The following is a 20786-nucleotide window of genomic DNA, read 5'->3' on the forward strand; positions in this document are numbered from 1 at the left end:
ATTCCCTAATGTCTTATCAGATGTCCTATCATCCTGTCTCTTCTCCTTGTCAGTGTGTTCTACATATTCATTTCCTCTACGATTCTGCACACAACCTCCTCATTCCTTACCCTATCAGTCCACGTAATTTTCATCATTCATCTGTAGCACCTCTACTCAAATTCTTCGATTCTCTTCTGTTCTTGTTTTCCCACAGTCCATGTTTCACTATCATACAATATTCTGTTCCAAACGTACATTCGGAGAAATTTCTTCCTCAAATTAACGCCATGTTTGATAATAGAAGACGTCTCTTGAACAGGAGAGCCTTTTTTGCTTGTGCTAGTCTCCTTTTGATGTCCTTCGTATTCTGTCCGTCATTGGTTATTTTACTGCCTAGTTAGCACAATTCCTTAAAGTCGTCTACTTCCTGATGATCAATCCTGATGCTGAGGTTTTCGCAGTTTTCATTTCTGTTACTTTCGTCTTTCTTCGATTTACTCTCAATCCATATTCGGTACTCATTAGACTGTTCATTCCATTTAAAAGATCTTCTAATTCTCTCTTACTTTCAGTCAGGATAGGGATGTGACCAGCGAATCGTATCATTGATATCCTGTTACTTTGAATTTTAATCCCACTTATGAACCTTTCTTTTATTTACGTCATCGCTTATTCGATGTACAGACTGAACAGTAGGGAGCGAAATGCTGCATCCCTGTCTTACACCCTTTTTAATCAGAGCACTTCGATCTTGGTCGTACACTCTTATTATTCCCTCTTGGTTGTTGCACACCTTGTATATTACCGATCTCTCCCTATACCTTATCCCCATTTTTCACAGAATTTCGAACATCTCGCATCATTTTACATTCTACGATGCTTTTTCCATTTCGACAAATCCTATGAACGCGTCTTGATTTTTCTTTAGTGTTGCTTCCATTATCAACCGCAACCCAGAATTGCCTCTCTGGTGCCTTAATCTTTCCTGAATCCAAACTGATCGTCCTCTAACGCATTTTCAACTTTCTTTTGTATTTTTATGTATATTATTCTCGTCAGCAACTGGGATGCGCTTGATGTTGAGCTGAATGTGCGGTAATTGTCGCAGTTGTCAGCTCTTGCAGTGTTCGGAATTGTGTGGATGATATTTTTCCGAAAGTCAGATGGTATGTCACCAGACTCATACATTCTATACACCGAAGTGAGTAGTCGTTTTGTTACCTCTTCCCCCAATGATTTTACAAATTCTGATGGAATGTTGTCTATCCCTTCCGCCTTATTTGATCTAAAGTCTAAAGCACTATTAAATTCTGATCCTAATACTGGATCCACTATTTATTCTTAATCGTCTCCTGTTTCTTCTTCTATCACATCACACAAATATTCCCCATCATAAATGCCTACAGTCCACTCTTTCGACGTATCCTCTCTTTCCTCTGCAATTAACATTGGATTTCCAGGTGCAGTCTTCATGATACATCCTTTCTTATAGTTTCACCGAGGGTGGTTTTTACTTTTCTATATGCTGAATCAGTACTTCCAACAGTCATTTCTTTTTCGATTTCTTCAAATTTTTCATGCAGCCATTTCGCCTTTGCCTCCCTGCTCTTTCTATTTTTTTCATTCCTCAGTTACTTGTATTTCTGTAGTCCTGAATTTGTACTTCCTTCTTTCATCGATCAGCTGTAGTACTTCTTTTGTTACCCATGGTTTTTTCGCAGTTACCTTCTTTGTACCTATATTTTTCTTTCTAACTTCTGTGATTTTCCTATGTAGAAACGTCCATTCCTCATCAACTGTACTGCGTACTGAGCTCTTCGTTATTGCTGTGTCTGTAGATTTAGAGAACGTCAGTCCATAGTACTTCCGTATCCCACTGCTTTGCTTATTGATTCATCCTGGATAATCTCTTAAACTTCTTTAACTTCATCTCTACTGAGTCTATACCTGCTACTGGGTATCTGATTTCGGAATCTCTCTCTCACTATGATGTAATCTAACTGAAATCTTCCTGTAACACCGGGTCTTTTCGAAGTATACCTCCTCCAGTTGTGATTCTTGAACAGAATATGTGCTTGGTTTAAATGGCTCTGAGCACTATGGGACTCAACATCTTAGGTCATAAGTCCCCTAGAACTTAGAAATACTTAAACCTAACTAACCTAAGGACATCACACACACCCATGCCCGAGGCAGGATTCGAACCTGCGACCGTAGCAGTCCCGCGGTTCCGGACTGCAGCGCCAGAACCGCTAGACCACCGCGGCCGGCAGAATATGTGCTGCTACTAGCTGAAATCTATTATAGAACTCAAGTAGACTTTCTCCTCTCTTATTCCTTGTCTCAATCCCACGTCCTTCTGTAGGGTTATCTTCTACTTCTTCCCATACAACTGCATTCCAGTCCCCCATGACTATTAGATTTTCATCTCGCCTTACGTACTGTAAGGGCAGATGTGTCCTCACACACTTCATCTTTTTATCTTTAGCTTGCGGGGTTGGCATGTATACCTGGACTATCGTTGTTGGTGCTGGTCTGCTGTCGATACTCATAAGAACACAGTAACACACTCTCTGCTCTGCCTTCCTATTCATAACGAATCCTACTCCTGTTATACAATTTTCTGTTGCCATCTACTAATTTGAACAGAAATCCTTATCTTCATTCCAGTTCACTTCACTGACCCCTAATATATCTAGACTGAACCTTGCATTTTCATTTTCAGGTTCTCTAGCTTCCCTACCACATTCAAGCTTCTGACATTCCACGCCCCGGCTCGTAGAAAGTTATCCTTTCGTTGGTTATTTAGTCTTTTTCTCATGGTCGCCTCCACTTTGGCAGTCCCCCCCCCCCCCCCCCCCCCCAGAGATCCCAATGGAGAAGTATTCCAGAATCTCTTGCCAATGTCGGGATCATAACGACACTTTTTCATTTACAAGGCACATTTCCTCTGGATACACGTTAACTTTGTTGAATGGATTGGTTTGCATTGCCTTCTGTATCATCATGTCGTTCATCTACATCTACATCCACACTCCGCAAGCCACCTGACGGTGTGTGGCGGAGGGTACCTTCAGTACCTCTATCGGTTCTCCCTTCTATTCCAGTCTCGTATTGCTCTTGGAAAGAAGGATTGTCGATATGCCACTGTGTGGGCTCCAATGTCTCTGATTTTATCCTCATGGTCTCTACGCGAGATATACATAGGAGGGAGCATTATACTGCTTGACTCCTCGGTGAAGGTATGTTCTCGAAACTTCAACAAAAGCCCGTACCGAGCTACTGAGCGTCTCTCTTGCAGAGTCTTCCACTGGAGTTTATCTATCATCTCCGTAACGCTTTCGCGATTACTAAATGATCCTGTAACGAAGCGCGCTGCTCTCCGTTGGATATTCTCTATCTCCTCTATAAACCCTAGCCGGCCGCGGTGGTCTCGCGGTTCTAGGCGCTTTAGTCTGGAACCGTGCGACTGCTACGGTCGCAGGTTCGAATCCTGCCTCGGGCATGGATGTGTGTGATGTCCTTAGGTTAGTTAGGTTTAAGTAGTTCTAAGTTCTAGGGGACTAATGACCACAGCAGTTGAGTCCCATAGTGCTCAGAGCCATTTGAACCATAAAAAAAAAAAAAAAAAAATCTATAAACCCTATCTGTTACGGATCCCACAACGGTGAGCAGTATTCAAGCAGTGGGTGAACAAGTGTACTGTGACCTACTTCCTTCGTTTTCGGACTGATTTCTTTAGGATTCTTCCAATGAATCTCAGTCTGGCATCTGCTTTACCGACAATTAATTTTATATTGTCATTCGATTTTAAATCACTCCTAATGTCTGCTTCCATATAATTTATGAAATTAACTGCTTCCAGTGGTTGACCTGCTGTATTGTAGCTAAATGATAAAGAATCTTTATTTCTATGTATTCGCAGCACATTACATCTGTTTACATTGAGATTCCATTGCCATTCCCTGCACCGTGCGTCAATATGTTGCAGATCCTCCTGCACTTCACTGCAATTTTCCATTGTTGCAACCTCTCGATATACTACAGCATCATCCGCAAAAAGTCTCAGTGAACTTCCGATGTCATCCACAAGATCATTTATGTATATTGTGAATAGCAACGGTCCTACGACACTCCCCTGCGGCACACCTGAAATCACTCTCACTTCGAAAGACTTCTCTCCATTGAGAATGACATACTGCGTTCTGTTATCTAGGAATTCTTCAATCCAATCACACAATTGGTCTGATAACCCATATGCTCTTACTTTGTTGATTAAACGGCTGTGAGGAACTGTATCAAAAGCGTGTGGAAGTCAAGAAACACGGCATCTACCTGGGAAATCGTGTCTATGACCCTCTGAGTCTCGTGAATGAATAGCGCGAGCTGGGTTTCACACGATTGTCTTTTTCGAAACCCATGCTGATTTATACAGAGCAGATTTCTGGTCTCCAGAAAAGTCATTATACTCGAACGTAATACGTGTTTCAAAATACTACAACTGATCGACGTTAGAGATATAGGTCTATAGTTCTGCACATCTGTTCGACGCCCCTCCTTCAAAATGGGGATGACCTGTACCCTTTTCCAATCTTTTGGAACGCTACGCTCGTCTAGAGACCTACGGTACACCACTGCAAGAATGGGGGCAAGGTCCTTCGCGTACTCTGTAGAATCGAACTGGTATTCCATCAGGTCCAACGGCCTTTCCTTTTAATTGTTTTTCTATCCCTCTGCCATCTATTTCGATATCTAACATTTCCTCATCCGTGCGAAAATCTAGAGAAGGAACTACTCTGCAGTCTTCCTCTATGAAACAACTTAGGAAAAAGAAATTTAGTATTTCGGCCTTTAGTCTGCCATCCTCTGTTTCAGTACCATTTTGGTCACCGAGTGCTGGACATTTTGTTTTCATCCACCTACCGCTTTGACATAAGACCAAAACTTCTTAGAATTTTCTGCCAAGTCAGTACATAGAACTTTACTTACGAATTCGTTGAACGCTTCTCGCATAGCCCTCCTCACACTATATTTCGCTTCTTGTAATTTTTGTTTGTCTGCAAGGCTTTGGCTATGTTTATGTTTGCAGTGAAGTACCCTTTGTTTCGGTAGCAGTTTTCTAACACGGTTGTTGTACCACGGTGGCTCTTTTTCATCTCTTACGGTCTTGCTTGGCACATACTTATCTAATGCATTTGTACGATGGTTTTGGACTTTGTCCACTGATCCTCAACACTATCTGTACTTGAGATAAAACTTTTGTGTTGAACCGTCAAGTACTTTGAAATCTGCTTTTTGTCCCTTTCACTAAACAGAACAATCTTCTTACCTTTTTTAATATTTCTATTTACGGCTGAAATCACCGATTCTGTAACCGCATTATGATCGCTGATTCCCTGTTCTGCGTTAACTGTTTCAAATAGTTCGGGTATGTTTGTCACCGGAAGGTCTAATCTGTTATCGCCACGAATCGGTTCTCTGTTTAACTGCTCAAGGTAGTTTTCAGATAATGCACTTAAATTTCATTGGATTCTTTGTCCCTGCCACCCGTTATAAGCGTTTGAGTCTCCCAGTCTATATCTGGTAAATTAAAATCTCCACCCAAAACTATAACATGGTCGGGAAATCTACTCGAAATATTTTCCAAATTTTCCTTCTGGTGTTTGCCGCAACAGCTGCTGAGCCAAGGGGCTTAAAGAGACATCCAATTACCATCTTTGAGCCTGATTTAACCGTGACCTTCACCCACAATTATTTCACATTTCGGATCTCCGTCAATTTCCTTTGATACTATTGCACTTTTTATCGCTATAAACACGCCTTCCCCTTCACTGTCCAGCCTGTCTCTGCAGTATACATTCCAATCTGAGTTTAGAATTTCATTACTGTTTACATTTGGTTTCAGCCAACTTTCCGTCCCTAGTACTATGTGGGCATTGTGACCGTTTGTTTATGAGAGCAGTTCTGGGACCTTTCTATAGACATTCCTGCAGTTTACTATTACCACATTAATATTGTCATTGCCTGTTGCATTTTGTCTACTGTTACCTTGTCGCGTTTCAGGACGCATCTTGTCGGGAGGGAATTCTCTAACCTAAAACACCCACATGTGCACTCCACACATACTCCACTTCCCTTGTAGCCTCCTCCTGCGTGTAGTGCACGCCTGACCTATTCAGGGGGACCCTACATTTCTCCACCTCATAGCGGAGGTCGAGAAGTTTGCACCCCAGATCTCCGCAGAATCGTCTGAGCCTCTGGTTTAAGCCTTTCACTCTGCTCCAAACCAGAGCTCCGCGATCGGTTCTGGGAACGATACTACAAATCGTTAGCTCAGATTCCACCCCGCGAGCGAGGCTTTCTGCCTTCACCAACTCCACCAAGCTCATGTATGAACTGAGGATGATCTCTGAACCCAGACGGCAGGAGTCATTGGTGCCGACATGAGCAACAATTTGCAGTCTGGTGCACCCAGTGCTCTCTATCGCCGCCGACAGGGCCTCCTCCACATCTCGGATGAGACCACCCGGCAAGCAGACAGAGTGAACACTGTCCTTCTCCCCAGACCCTTCCGCTATTTCCCTAACGGGCTCCATCACCCGCCTAACATTGAAGCTCCCAATCACTAATAAACCCCTCCCCCCGTGTACCAGCTCAGACCTTGCTGAAGCAGTAGCCACATGTCCACTCACAGGCAGAGCGGGCGATGCCACACGGCCAGCCTGCACATTGACCCTCCGCCACGTGCGACGCGAACGTATTTGAACCCGCCACTTCCCTTGGGGAGAGGGTGACCCAAGCTTGCCAGGTACCCGCGAAGATGTCTCGACCTTGGGTGAAGCATGTAACACCTGGGGTGTACCATGCAACGCACCAGACTCCCTACTGCCGCTACACTCCGAAGCAGCAGCGTGAAGACGGCTGACCACGGCCATGAGCACGTTCAGCCGTTCGCGAACAGTGGCCAGCTCCTCCTGCGTCCGTACACAGCAGTCACACATCCTATCCATCCTAAGAAATCAACAATTTGCTGTAGAAAGTTAAGTAATCAACTTTGAACTACACTGCTAATTCACTAAAGAAGCCTGGGCGGCTGATAGCTGACTAAACTGTTGTTTCTAGACACTTCTTGTTGGAAACAATGAAAATAAGCACTAACTGTCTCTGGACTGTATTCAAAACAAACACGAAATCCATGAAACACTATTACTCGTACTCGAAAATTATAGTTTCCAAAAAGCAAAGCACACGGAAAAAGAAGGGACAAGTAAGACACAGTTAATACTTAATTGCAGATTTTTCCCCCTTTAGGGGCAGCTTGTCACCCCATGGGCAAGAGACTGCTCTCAATTCTGTCCCCTTCTTCGCTCTCTTTGACAAGACGGTTGGCAGAGTGAGGCTGAGTTCTTATGCCGCAAGTCTTCGGCCGACAATGCTGATCAATAATCAAAATTTAAGTGATGACAGGTGTCGAGCTCGGGATTAACGATGTTTTTATTTTTAGAGAAGCTTCTCGGTGCCGAAAGGGAGGTGTTGGAGTAAAGCCTCTTCAACTGTCGGCGGTCTCTGTCAGTCAACAGACGAAGTCGACCTGAAGGCTTTTGTGCTGTACGTGTCCCTTCACTTTTCACTCCGCTATCACATCGGAAACAGTGGATCTAGGGCTGATTAGGAGTGTGTAAATCTCGCGTACAGACGTGTAACACAAGTGACACCCAATCAAATGTCCACGTTCGAAGTCCGTGAGTTCCGCGGTGCGACCTGTTCAGCTCTCTCACGATGTCTAATGACTACTGAGGTCCTGCGCAATGCACCTAATATGAAAAACGTATGTTTATGTTTTTGGGGGTGTCCACATACTTTTGATCACATAGTGTATAATATTGGATTCACATTTATTTATTGACAAATTCTCCGTATCATAAGCAGGTGTGAGATGTAAGTTCGTAGACTTCCACGGCTGGTGTCAGTTTGAACAAAAATATTTTGGATAGTGGGCCGCTTCTTTGTAACTACTTAAACAGCTAAATCGCCAACGTTTCTACCGTGCTGTGGTCCTCTCAGATCCTAAGGCTGTCGAAACGCCAGCAATTTAGCTACTTTAATAGTTACAATGACGTGATCCAATATGAAAACTTATTTTATTCAGGTGTAAGATGGACGGTAGTTCATCAGAAGTAACTTAACGCGCTTGTAACGTAAAATACGTAGAATGGTTGGCTGGTCGTTTAGAGAGGACCCGAGAGCTCTGATCTTTGGCAGTTCATCACGTAGTTATGTAGATAAACAGCGAGTCAGACATCGAAAATACAGGACTGGGCCTCGGAAACAAAGAAAGCTAAACGGATTGTAGCTGAGGACGAAAGAGAAGGAGGGACCACGAAGGCTCGCCGTGTGCTGACTTCGCCCCTGGCCACGTCTTGTTAGGCTGCACAGCACAGCACTGCACGGCAGCTCGTTACGTACTGCCGCCTGCTCTGCTGCTAGTCGCCAGAGGGACGCAGAGACGGGACTGAGTGGCGGATCCCGGACTGAGCAGGGGACAGGGGCGGGCCAGAGTCTCAGGCAGGCGGACGCTCAACCCGTCCTGCAGCGTTCCGTGCCAGCTGTATGCGGCCGTCGAAACATACGGACGACGCGACACACTGGAAGAAAGCCACAGTCGAACAATACGATAAAAGAAGTAATCTACTACCTACAGTCCGATATCTTTACTGTCCAAATGTTATTTAATCTTAGATCATTTTCCCATCTCAGACATAAGGAGGAATCTTGAAGATGTGAGCAACATCCGTCTTTTGACATTTTAAATACAGGCACGCACGGTTAAGGGCATACGCTTGCGCAATTTGGTCAAATCAACGACCCTAACTAACACTTGTACATTATCTATCGCGGGCGTGGGTCGCACACCGCCACATGTACACTGCTCACCCAGAACATTATGGCCACCTACCTAATAAAAGGTATGTCCACCTTTGGCACGGATAATAACGGCGACGCGTCATAGCATGGAAGGAATGAGGCCTTGGTAGGTCACTCTAGGGATCTGGTAACACATCTACAGACACAAGTCACCTAATCCCCTTACATTGCGGGTGTGGGGGCTATTATCTCTGATGCTACGTTCAGTCACATCCCAGATGCGTTCAACGGGCTTGAGATCCTGTGATTTGGGTAGCCAGAACATCAATTGGAACTCACCACTGTGTTCGTCGAACCACTCAATAACACTCCTGGCCTTGCGACAGGGCGCATTATCTTGTTGAAAACTGCTACTCCTGTCTGGAAACATGATCGTCATGAGGCTTCAAATGGCTCTGAGCACTATGGGACTTAACATCTGAGGTCATCAGTGCCCTAAAACTTAGAACTACTTAAATCTAACTAACCGAAGGACATCACACACATCCATGCCCGAGACCGGATTCGAACCTGCGACAGTAGCGGTCGCGCGCTTCCAGACTGAAGCGCCTAGAACCGCTAAGCCACAGCGGCCGGCCGTCATGAAGCGGTGTACATGATGTTGTTTCACCAGTCTGCCCAGCGTACGACGTCTGACATTAGTAATGAGGGGTGGCCACCCAACCCCACGACGTCTGGACATGGTTTGACCTTGGTTTAGCCACGTATTGAAATCTCTTACCATACCACTCCTTCCGGCCATCACAGTCTGCTCTTGGTCAAACTGAGAGAGATCGTGACCCTTCCCATTCTACGCACTGGCAGCACGCTCGCTGATAGTGAATGCACCGTGTGTGTGTGTGTGTCTCACTAGCAGTCATTCTCCGCTAGATGACACCGCTACCACGTGGACGGGCTTATATCGAAAGGAGGTCGGTGGCCATAATATTCTGGCTGATCAGTGTATGTCTTTCAGCTACGATAGCTGAAAATAAATCGGTATCAAAAGTGATCCTTCAGTATAAATTATAAGTGCGAAATTTTGCGAATTAAACAAAAGTAAAACTGATTAATGATAAATAATTATGACAAATACCTTACCATCACTAACAGAAGATCACACCAATGACTTAATTTTTGTTGAATTAGTTATTTATTCAACTATAATGACCATAATAAATAAAATTGCGGCCTTAGGAAAGGTATAAAAATGACAAAATAGAACTAACGATAACAGTATATGTGCAGTAAAGTTATATATAGGGTGATTATAATTCAAGTTCTTATGTCTTTAAGAATGTTCTTGGCTGAAGAGCGAAGTACTTTACAGCTGACAGCCTCCATCCCCCGCAATATGGGGGGAAACGTTATGGGAAAAATAAAATACGAAAATTTTACTTGTAGAAGGTGCTTTTAGCGGCAAAATGTTAAAAATGAATGATGCGGGGTTCCCGGCAGTTCCTCAGTTTGCCTCTGATACGCTCAACAGGACTCTCTCAATGCAGGATCGGGCACTGCTGGTACAGCTCTTTTACAACACTGTGTTCCAGTAGCTCTGCAGAAGTTCCGAACACTCAATGGTGTAAAAAAATGGTGTTGGTCCGATGTCTGCCAATTACCAGTAGAAAATGATTACCAAGTTCGGAAACATAGGGTTTTTGAAGTGCAGTGTGGCACAGAGAGCAAACCAATCGATACGATGTCAGTAGAAGAGGTGGACACGGCACTGTAGCACAGGTCGAGCGGTGGTGTGCAAACATGTAGTGGGCGGGGAATTGCTCAACTTTGGACATGCCTCTGGGCGCGGTGCATAAAATTCTATGAAAAGTCCTGCATTACTGTTCAAACAAAATCAAGAGCTACGTTATGTTCACCTTCCAATAAGCCGAACTTTTGTTCTAGAATTTCTTGGTCTCATGGAACAGTCTGTGGACACACGAGACTTTTTAGTGTCAAACGACATACTAACAGAGAGAGCTGCCGAGAATGGGCAACGGAAAACTCGCTCGCACATCACCCGATTTTTTTACAAAATTTGTAATTTTTTTTAAGGAGTTTGATCCCTGCGGGCCCTGTTACCGCCACTGGACGCAGTTGAAAAGTTCCTTTCGATTTTGTCGATTTTCATCTTATATCCTCCTTTGAAGACACTGTCCATTCCGTTCGACTGCTCTTCCAAGTCGTTTGCTGTCTGTGTAAGAATTACAATGTTATCGGCTCACCTCAAAGGTTTTATTTCTTATCCCTGAACTTTAATTCCTACTCCAAATTTTCCTTTTGTTTAATTTAATGCTTGCTCAACATGTAGATTCTATAACATAGGTGATAGGCTACAACCCTATGTGATTCCCTTCTCAACACGGCTTCCCTTGAATGTCTCTCGACTCTTATAACCGTCATCTGATTTCTGTAGGAGTTAGGAAGAGATTATTCCACTCAGCACTGTCAAAAGCTTGCTTCAAGTCTAGAAAAGCTATAATCATAGGTTTGCCTTTCCTCATATATGGGAAGTCGCACGGTCAGTATCGCCTCGCGTGTTGCTACAATCTCAGCATCCAGACTGATATTCCCCGAGGTTGGCTTTAACTAGTTTTTTGATTCTTGTGTAAAAAATTCGTGTCAGTAATTTGCGACCATGACTTGTTAAACTGATAGTTCGGGAATTTTCACACCTGACCGCACCTGCTTTCTTTAGAATTGGAACTATTACATTCTTCTTGAAGTCTGAGGGTATTTCACCTGTCTCATACATCTCGATCACCAGATGGAAGAGTTTTATCATGGCTGGCTCTCTCAAGGCTATCATCGGTTCTCAAGGAATGTTGTCTCCACAAAGACTTAGGTCTTTCAGTGCTGTATTAAATTCTTCAAGCAGTATGATATCCCCCATCGCATCTTCATCTACGTCCTCTTCCATTTCCACAATACTGCCCTCAAGTGTATCTCCCTTGTATAGACGCTCTATATACTGATTCATCCTTCTTGCTTTCCTTTATTTGCTTAGGACTGGTTTCCTATCTGAGCTCTTGATATTCATTCACGTGATTCTGTTTTCTCCAAAGGTCTCATTAATTTTTCTGTACGCGGCATTTGTCTTAACCTTAATGATATATGCTTCTACATCCTTATACACTACTGGCCATTAAAATTGCTACACCACGAAGATGACGTGCTACAGACGCGAACTTTAATCGACAGGAACAAGAAGCTGTGATACGCAAATGATTAGCTTTTCAGAGCGTTCACACAAGGTTGGCGCCGGTGGCGACACCTACAACGTGCTAATATTAGGAAAGTTTCCAACCGATTTCTCATACACAAACAGCAGTTGACCACCGTTCCCTGGTGAAACGTTGTTGTGATGCCTCGTGTAAGGAGGGGAAATGCGTACCATCACGTTTCCGACTTTGATAAAGGTCGGAATTGTAGCCTATCGCGACTGCGGTTTATCGTATCGCGACGTTGCTGCTCGCGTTGGTTGAGATCCAATGACTGTTAGCAGAATACGGAATCAGTGGGTCCAGGAGGGTAATATGGAACGCCTTGCTGGATTCCAACGACCTCGTATCACTAGAAGTCGAGATGACAGGCGTTTTATCCGCATGGCTGTAACGGATCGTGCAGCCACGTCTCGATCCCTTAGTCAACAGACGGGGACGTTTGCAAGACAACAACCATCTACACGAACAGTTGGACGACGTTTACAGCAGCATGGACTATTAGCTCAGAGACCATGGCTGCTGTTACCCCTGACGCTGCATCACAGACAGGAGCGCATGCGATGGTGTACTCAACGACGAACCTGGGTGCACGAATGGCAAAACGTTATTTTTCCGGATGAATCCAGGTTCTGTTTACAGAATCATGATGGTTGCATCCGTGTTTGGCGACTTCGCGGTGAACGCACATTGGAAGCATGTATTCGTCATCGCCATACTGGCACATCACCCGGCTTGATGGTATGGGGTTCCATTGGTTACACATCTCGGTCACCTCTTGTTCGCATTGACGGCACTTTGAACAATGAACGTTACATTTCAGATGTGTTATGACCCGTGGCTCTACCCTTCATTCGATCCCTGAGAAATCCTACATTTCAGCAGGATAATGGACGACCTCATGTTGCAGGTCCTACTACCGGCCTTTCTGGATACAGAAAATGTTCGTCTGCTGCCCTGACTAGCACATTCTCCGGATCTCTCACCAACTGAAAACGTCTGGTCAATGGTGGACGAGCAACTGGCTCGTCAGAATACGACAGTCACTACTCTTGATGAACTGTGGTATCGTGTTGAAGCTGCATGGGCAGCTGTACCTGTACACGCCGTTCAAGCTCTGTTTGACTCGATGCCCTGGCGTATCAGAGGTGGTTATTCTGGGTACTGATTTCTCAGGATCTATGCTCCCAAATTGCGTGAAAATGTAGTGTCAGTTCTAGTATAATATATTTCTCCAATGAATAACCGTTTATCATCTGCGTTTCTTCTCGGTGTAGTGATTTTAATGGCCAGTAGTGTAGTTGTCATCTTGCCATTCCTGCTTAGACATTTTGCACTCCTTGCCGATCTAATTTTTTTAGACGTTTCTATTCCCTTTCGCCTGCTTTCATCAATTAAATTCAATATCTTTTGTGTTACCCAAGGACTTCTACTAGCCTTTGTCTTTTACCTACTTCATCCTCTACTGATTTCACAATTTCATATTTCAAAGCTACCCATTCGTCTTCTGCTGTATTCCCTTCCCCAGTTCTTGTCAGTCGTTCCCTAATACTCCCTCTGCAACTCCCTACAATCTCTGGTTCTTTCAGTTTATCCAGGTCTCATCTCCTTAAATTACTACCTTTTTGCAGTTTCTTCAGCTTCAATCTACATTTCATAACCAATAAATTATGGTCAGAGTGCACATCTGCCCCTGGAAATGTCTTACAATTCAAAACCTGCTTTCGAAATCTCTGTGTTACCATTGCATAAACAATCTCATACTTTTTTATGTCTCCAGGTATCTTCGACGTATACAACTTTCTTTCATGATTTTTAAGACAAGAGTTAACTATAATTAAATAATGCTCTGTACAAAATTCTACCAGGCAGCTTTCTCTTTCATTCCTTTCCCCCAGTTCATATTCATCTATCACATTTCCTTATCTTCCTTTTCCTACTACCGAAATCGAGTACCCCATGACTACTGAATTTTGGTCTCCTTATCTGAATAATTTCTTACGCCATCATACATTTCTTCAATCTCATCATCTGCTGAACTCGTTGGCAAATAAAACCACTATTCACCTCACCAAAAGGCCTATATCTCCTGCCACCGAACTTCACTAAATCCCACTATTACTAACTTTAACCTATCCACTTCCATTTTTAAATTTTCTAACCTACCCGTCCGATTAAGGGACCTGACATTGCATGCACTGATCCGTAGAGTGGCATTTTTGTTTCTCCTGATAACGACGTCCTCCTGAGTAGTCCCCACCCGTAGATCCGAATGGGGGAGTATTTTACCTCCGGAATATTTTACCCAAGAGGACGCCATCAATATTTAACCATACAGTAGAGCTGCATGCCCTCGGGAAAAATTACAGCTGTAGTTTCCCCTTGCTTTCAGCCATTCGTAGTACCAGCACAGTAAGGCCGTTTTGGTTACTGTTACAAGGCCAGATCAGTCAATCATTCAGACTGTTGCCCCTGCAACTACTGAAAAGACTGCTGTCCCTCTTCAGGAACCATACGTTGTTTGTCTAGCCTCTCAACAGATACCCCTCCGTTGTGGTTGCACCTACGGTACGGCTACCTGTATCGCTGTGGCACGCAAGCCTCCCCACCAACGGCAAGGCCCATGGTTAATGTGGGAAGCAGAATGTACCTCACCTGACAAAGTTCAATTGAACTTCCTCTTTAGTACTGAATAGTCTCACATTTTTCCCAGTGCCATCAAAAGAAGTAACATGAGTCTCGTCTAGACTTCCTGCAAGCCACTCATGAGATGCAGTCCATGCTCGGCATTTGTTTCATTTTCCTCACTCCCTCCCCTTCTTTTTTTACTCCCTTGACGAGCGCTTTTTTTCTATTTTCTGAATTACAAATGGTTGCACTAAAATGAGCTGCACACGGCAATTGTAATTGTGTCCGATCACCTGACTGTTCAACAGAGAGCACAGCTTGCTGCACGTTATGTGCTGTCGAATTCGTCGTCCTGGTGCAAGGATGGTGGCATGCGAGGAATGGACTGAATGTCAAAATTCATCCCGAAACAGTAAAGGATTCTCACAGAAAGTTAATTACGGCAGGTTCGGTAAAAGATGTAAGAAAAACTGGTTGTCGATCCACGTCTCCATCCCATGATTAAGTGTAGGGAACGTGTGTACACAGACCTTCGAAATCTACACGTCAGGCGGAACGTCAGATGCAGTCCGGCCAGAAAATGACTGCATGGTGTGGAGTGACTGCCACAAAATGTTGTCGGGCCACTTACCCTGCACGACACAGCGAACGCAGGAGTCTGACTGTAGATGCTCGGAAATTATGTCCGGTCCGAGGTAGCTGCACGGGATAACATCCAAGACATTAGATTTTGCTAGACGGTGCACCACCTCATTTTTCAAATATAGTGCGTGCGTGGTCGGATGATTAGTATCTAGGAGGTTGGCTGTGAAGATGCGGACCTCCTCAGTGGCCTGCAAGAAATCCAGGTGACTTCTTTTTATAGAGCCGAGCAAAATGTGACGTGTACTGGTCGAAACCTCGCACACTGGAAGTATTCGAAGGACGGAATCGGGACGCTAATAAAAACGTCTATAAGATTAAACGGACAAAATGTTAAGTATTTACGACTACTATCAATGATGGAATTATGTACATCCGATAACTCTTATTTCAGTTACCCAGATGCGTAGCTGAGATGGTTTTTGGAACTCATGATGGTCTGATCGTAGACCAAAACTCTGAAAAAATGTACCCTTTACCTGTGTATTGGATAGTGCAGTTCTTAACATTCGTTTAAGGTGTACATCATCACTTGCATAAAACATTTCTATGTGGAAAGAGAAGCAGTTTCAGATATGCCGAACGAATAGGTTCACAATTTTCATTAATGACCAAGTAGATAAAAAGCACTCCGCCTTCAGCCCACCAGCGGCCCATCGTGACCATCCGTCCGTCGTGCCATCCCCAGTTGAGGATGCCGATAGGAGGGGTGTGTGGTCAGCACACCGCTCTCCCGGTCGTTACGATGGTTTTCTTTGACCGGAGCCGCTACTATTCGGTCGAGTAGCTCCTCAGTTGGCATCATGAGGCTGAGTGCGCCCCGAAAAATGGTCATCCATTCAAGTGCCAGCCATGCCCGGCAGCGCTTAAATTCGGTGATCTCATGGGAACTGGTGTATCCACTGTGGCAAGGCCGTTGCCCCAAGTAGATAACATGATCAGTAAGTGACATAAAGTTTCCAGGGAATGGTACCGTGTAATGCAGTATAAAATCACTTTTGGAGAAAACCAGTCATGGCACAATCGTGGCACAATATACAAGAACCAATAGGCAACAGAGGTTATGCTCTCCCTCCACCGCACTAACCTTTTAAAATATAGTTCCCTCTCCTTCTTCCTTAAGTGACCAATGAAATGAACTATCTTTTTACAATTATGACGTAATGGCATGAGCAGTGAACAATAACAACAAAATATAAGGGCAAATGAATAGCTAGAATGCAGCAGTAGATCCAGAAGAAGGCCTTTGCAAACGTGACCGAAGCGTTGGTTTTCTCTATCAGTATTTTTTTATAATATGATGCGGTACCATACCCAGAAAACTTTTACGTCGACTGATTCTGGGTGTGGAAGCAGTGTTGTTGCTGGGAAGTTCCTATGGGACCAAACTTCTGCTGCCTTAGTGTCAATCCTAGTCAAGGGAAACGGAAATTTTATCAAAATTCAACCAGGGCTCACTTGGGCGACACTCCACCCATCGAGTACTGTAAATTATCGGAATAACAAAATGTTACCGAATAGCGCTGTATCACTCTGCACTGCCACTTGACGCTCTTGAACTTGCTTGGCCTGCTGATAAAATATGGCACGGTGGGTCCTTCTTACGCTTGAAACGCCGTAAATGCATATCCTCCTACTTCCATCTACTGTACTATAATTCTTTTTCCTTGTTTTGTTACCTCAAGATATGACATTTCTGTGACTTTATATATTGTAATTGTTTTACTATTTGTATATAAATTTTTATGCATTTATGTCGATGTATAATTGGTTATTTTGTAAATATTATTTGTATTTTTACGCTGGGTCTTGCCTAGGGAAACTATGCTATCGAACGAATACGTCGATAGGTCGTGTGAGGAACCAGAGTGTTTAGGATCTTTGGTAGTGTTAACGCTGTCGCGTGGAGCGCGGGCAGAGGGGGAGTCTGGCTGGGGTGGTGCAGTGGAGCAGGTGTGTTGCTTGAAGCTTTTGCGAGTTGCCGCGCTTTCGGGGTTTGGCAGCATGTAATTGCGCTCGACTTGCGATGATAGTTTCTGACATGGTGTCGCGGACGAGAAGCATTAGCTGGCGCGCATCAAGAGCCCGTTTCGTCTGGTGACCGTGTCGAGAAGACGGCGCGCCAGCATCCAGCTTCTGCAACAGCGACGGCCGACAATGAGTGACTGTCGCCACCACCTCGATCGACGGCTTCAAACCTTCAATCAGCCAACAAGGAAGACTGGATGCACGTAAAGTTTTAGAACTGTATGGCAGACCTCAGCTTATCAAACTTTTAAAATTGTTGCATCACAACATTACAGCAACTTAGCATGAACCTTTGTTGCTCATTGTCCCAGTTGCATTGCCAAGCAGGGTCCCTTCCTTTTCAGAAATGAGCCCGAGTGTCGTTGAAATTAAAACGCCAGCATCATTCGATTTCACTGCTTTAATTTCAAAGTTCAGTCAAGGTATTCATAGCTGGCTACAATATTTAGATTGCACAAGCAGAAATTAAGAGTGCGTGTTTTGCTACCGTATTTTAGTTACCTGTGACTGCAGCTCAGCTTGGTACGTACTAAATTTTACTGTTGTTAATTGTTCAGAATCATTTAAATCAAGTTCAAAGTTAAATCTCTTATTTCTAAATTGCGTAGATTCAAGTAGCTTTTGAAATGATTATTGAGGTAGTCCAAGACTAACCATATTTTACTGATTTTCGATGTGTTTCAGAAAGAAAGCTCACTGTTAACTTCAGTCACTAAATTAACTTTCGATTTTCCGGTTCTGTTAATTCTTTTCCTAAATTAAGTCAGAGTCTAGCGAAATTTATTACCTCTGACAAACTTTCAGTTTTCACACTACACGTGTCAACCTTCAGTTGCCACGCTTCTAGTGCTAATTATATGTGTAATAACCTTTCTTTTTCAGTTACTATAGTAATTGTCCTTAGGTCTGGCGACCGTAATTTCCCCCAAATCTCAAATATCTAATTACCGCTAGTTAATTGTTAACGTAACGGCCGCACATTTACTTTCTTTATTAACTTTACCCCTTTTCAAAATTAATTTCCACCAGTTTCATTTGCATTTTTCCTTTCATTTAGATGTAACCCTTTCCTCTCTCTTTACCGACAGATTAACTTCGGTGACGATTGCTTTTCCCAAATATCCATTAGGTACATGCGGTTTAATTTTTCACTGTCATTAAGGTCGATAAGTGAGGGGGAGGTTACACGTGGCGACCTGGTGACAGGACAATCTTCGGATTTGAGGTTGTTCTGGACACGAATTTTGCATTGTGCAAATCTCGTAACACAGTACTTGTTACGAACAGGTCTTTACGTCAGCGAGAATAAGTAGTGGGATGAGCTTTGAGATTTGGCATTTATATTGAAAATTATTAAAATGAGTGAAGGCAACAATTACCAAAATTTGGAAGGCTTGGATACGGAACAATCGGTCGAACAGTGGGAAACGCGCACCGCGGAACCCATTGTTCATGGGTAGGTGGCTAGCATGAAAGACGCGACCGACGAAACGCAACAAAGAACAGAAACGGATTTCCAAACCTTAGAAAATGTTTCGGAATCGGAAGTGAAAATTAAATCTGAATTCCTTGATGATGAATACTGGGGGACAATTAAAGAGGAAGCCGCTACGGAAGTAAAACCGGTAGTTTCCGGGAATTTAACTGATTTATTGAGTGTTTTGATTAACGAAATCAAGAGCCAATCGGCAGAAATTAAAGCTCTGTCAGCTAAGCAAGAAGATCAGGCTGCCAAGCAAGAAGCTCAGGCTGCCAAGCAAGAAGCTCAGGATGCCAAGCAAGAAGCTCAGTCTGAAAAAATTGAACGAAACCTAGACAATCAGAACAAAGCTATTAATGTTGTTAACAACAATGTTGGAGTTGTTAACACAAAAGTTGATAAAATCAAAGAAGATATTGTTGTGATTAATACCGAAATCGGTAATCTTAAACAGGAAATGATATGCGTTCAGGCGGAAATTGTGAGCATAAATACTCGTTTTTATTCCGAAATTAGCAGAATCGAGAAAAGTGTAGGAGAAGCAGTTGCTGCGATCATCGAGAATAAGGTGATGGAACAAATTCAATTAGTGAAAAAAGAGGATCAAAAGAAGATGGAAACTTTAAAGGCTTTAGTGTCCGAAGTGGATACCAAAGTGACGAAGCAGGCTAACACCTGCGAAGAGAAGAAAAGGGAAGTAGAAACGCTTACGACAAACACTTGCAAGTAATTACGAGAGTGTCGGAATTAGAAAAGAAACTTGACGAAAAACAGAGCTATGTGCCAATCTGTGCACATAGTTCGGAATTGTTGACGAAAGAGGAGCGGTTCGACCCCTTGAAAGAAGGTGGTATCCACGCGACGGATTTCATTAAAAATTGTGAAAGAGTTTTACCCAGATCATGGACTAATGAGAGAAAAATTAATGCGGTTATTGATGTGTTGGCTGGTGATGCCAAGCTTTGGGGCTTAAACCTCAACATTACGAACCTGACTTTTGACGAGTTTAAAAATTTGTTTCTGGCTGAATACTGGTCAGAGCAAAAACAGCAAAGTGTCTGGCGCGAATTTGTCGTATCGAGGCCTTTCGATGCGAATTCGCGCGGCTCGATGAAGGAGTTTTGTGAGAACTGGATCCGCAAGTTGGAATATTTGCGTGATCGCCGCACGGAATCCGAAATAGTCTGGGAACCCTACAAGAAGCTTCCAGATGATACAAAACGCTACGTAGGAAGCAATTACAGGACAATCAATGATTTCCTGGAAAGAGTTGAGGACGATGACAATTGGCGCAATAGTCGCGATACTGGTAGAGGCCGTGGTAACAACAACGGGTACCACAGCAACCACAACAATGATAACTGTGGGAATAATGCATACCACAATCTTGGCAGCAATAACAATAATGGTTCGGGCCGTAATGACAATCGGTACATTGCAAATAATAACAGGAATGACGGAAACCAGTATCACACTAGCGTGATACGGACTTCACAGAATAGTAATAACGCCAGAGGGTGTGACCAGCCGCCTCAGCAGTATCCGGGGAGCGTATCTGCTGGTACGAGACAGGGAAACCATTAGCCGCGCCGGTGAGGGGCCGACCGGGCGTGGAGAAATTTTGGCGGCCCAATAACAGGAGAAAACCCAGGTGTCGTCGTTATGAAAATTCCGTAGGGAATAATCAACGGCGGGAGAGTGTGCCAGTGTTAGGAGAAAGGAGTGCACCCACAAGTAGTAGATCAGCTGTAGACACGGCAGCAGAAAATACATTCACTGTCAGTGAGAACAATTTAAGCAGTGTTCCGGAAATCGATTATAAAGTGGCAGCTGTAACACCCACAGCGGCACTGGAGATTGAGTTTAAGAATTATTCGCAAGTGTTGCGAGAAGATCAGATGTCG

Source organism: Schistocerca nitens, chromosome 2 (genome assembly GCF_023898315.1).
Source record: "Schistocerca nitens isolate TAMUIC-IGC-003100 chromosome 2, iqSchNite1.1, whole genome shotgun sequence".
Taxonomy (NCBI): domain Eukaryota; kingdom Metazoa; phylum Arthropoda; class Insecta; order Orthoptera; family Acrididae; genus Schistocerca; species Schistocerca nitens.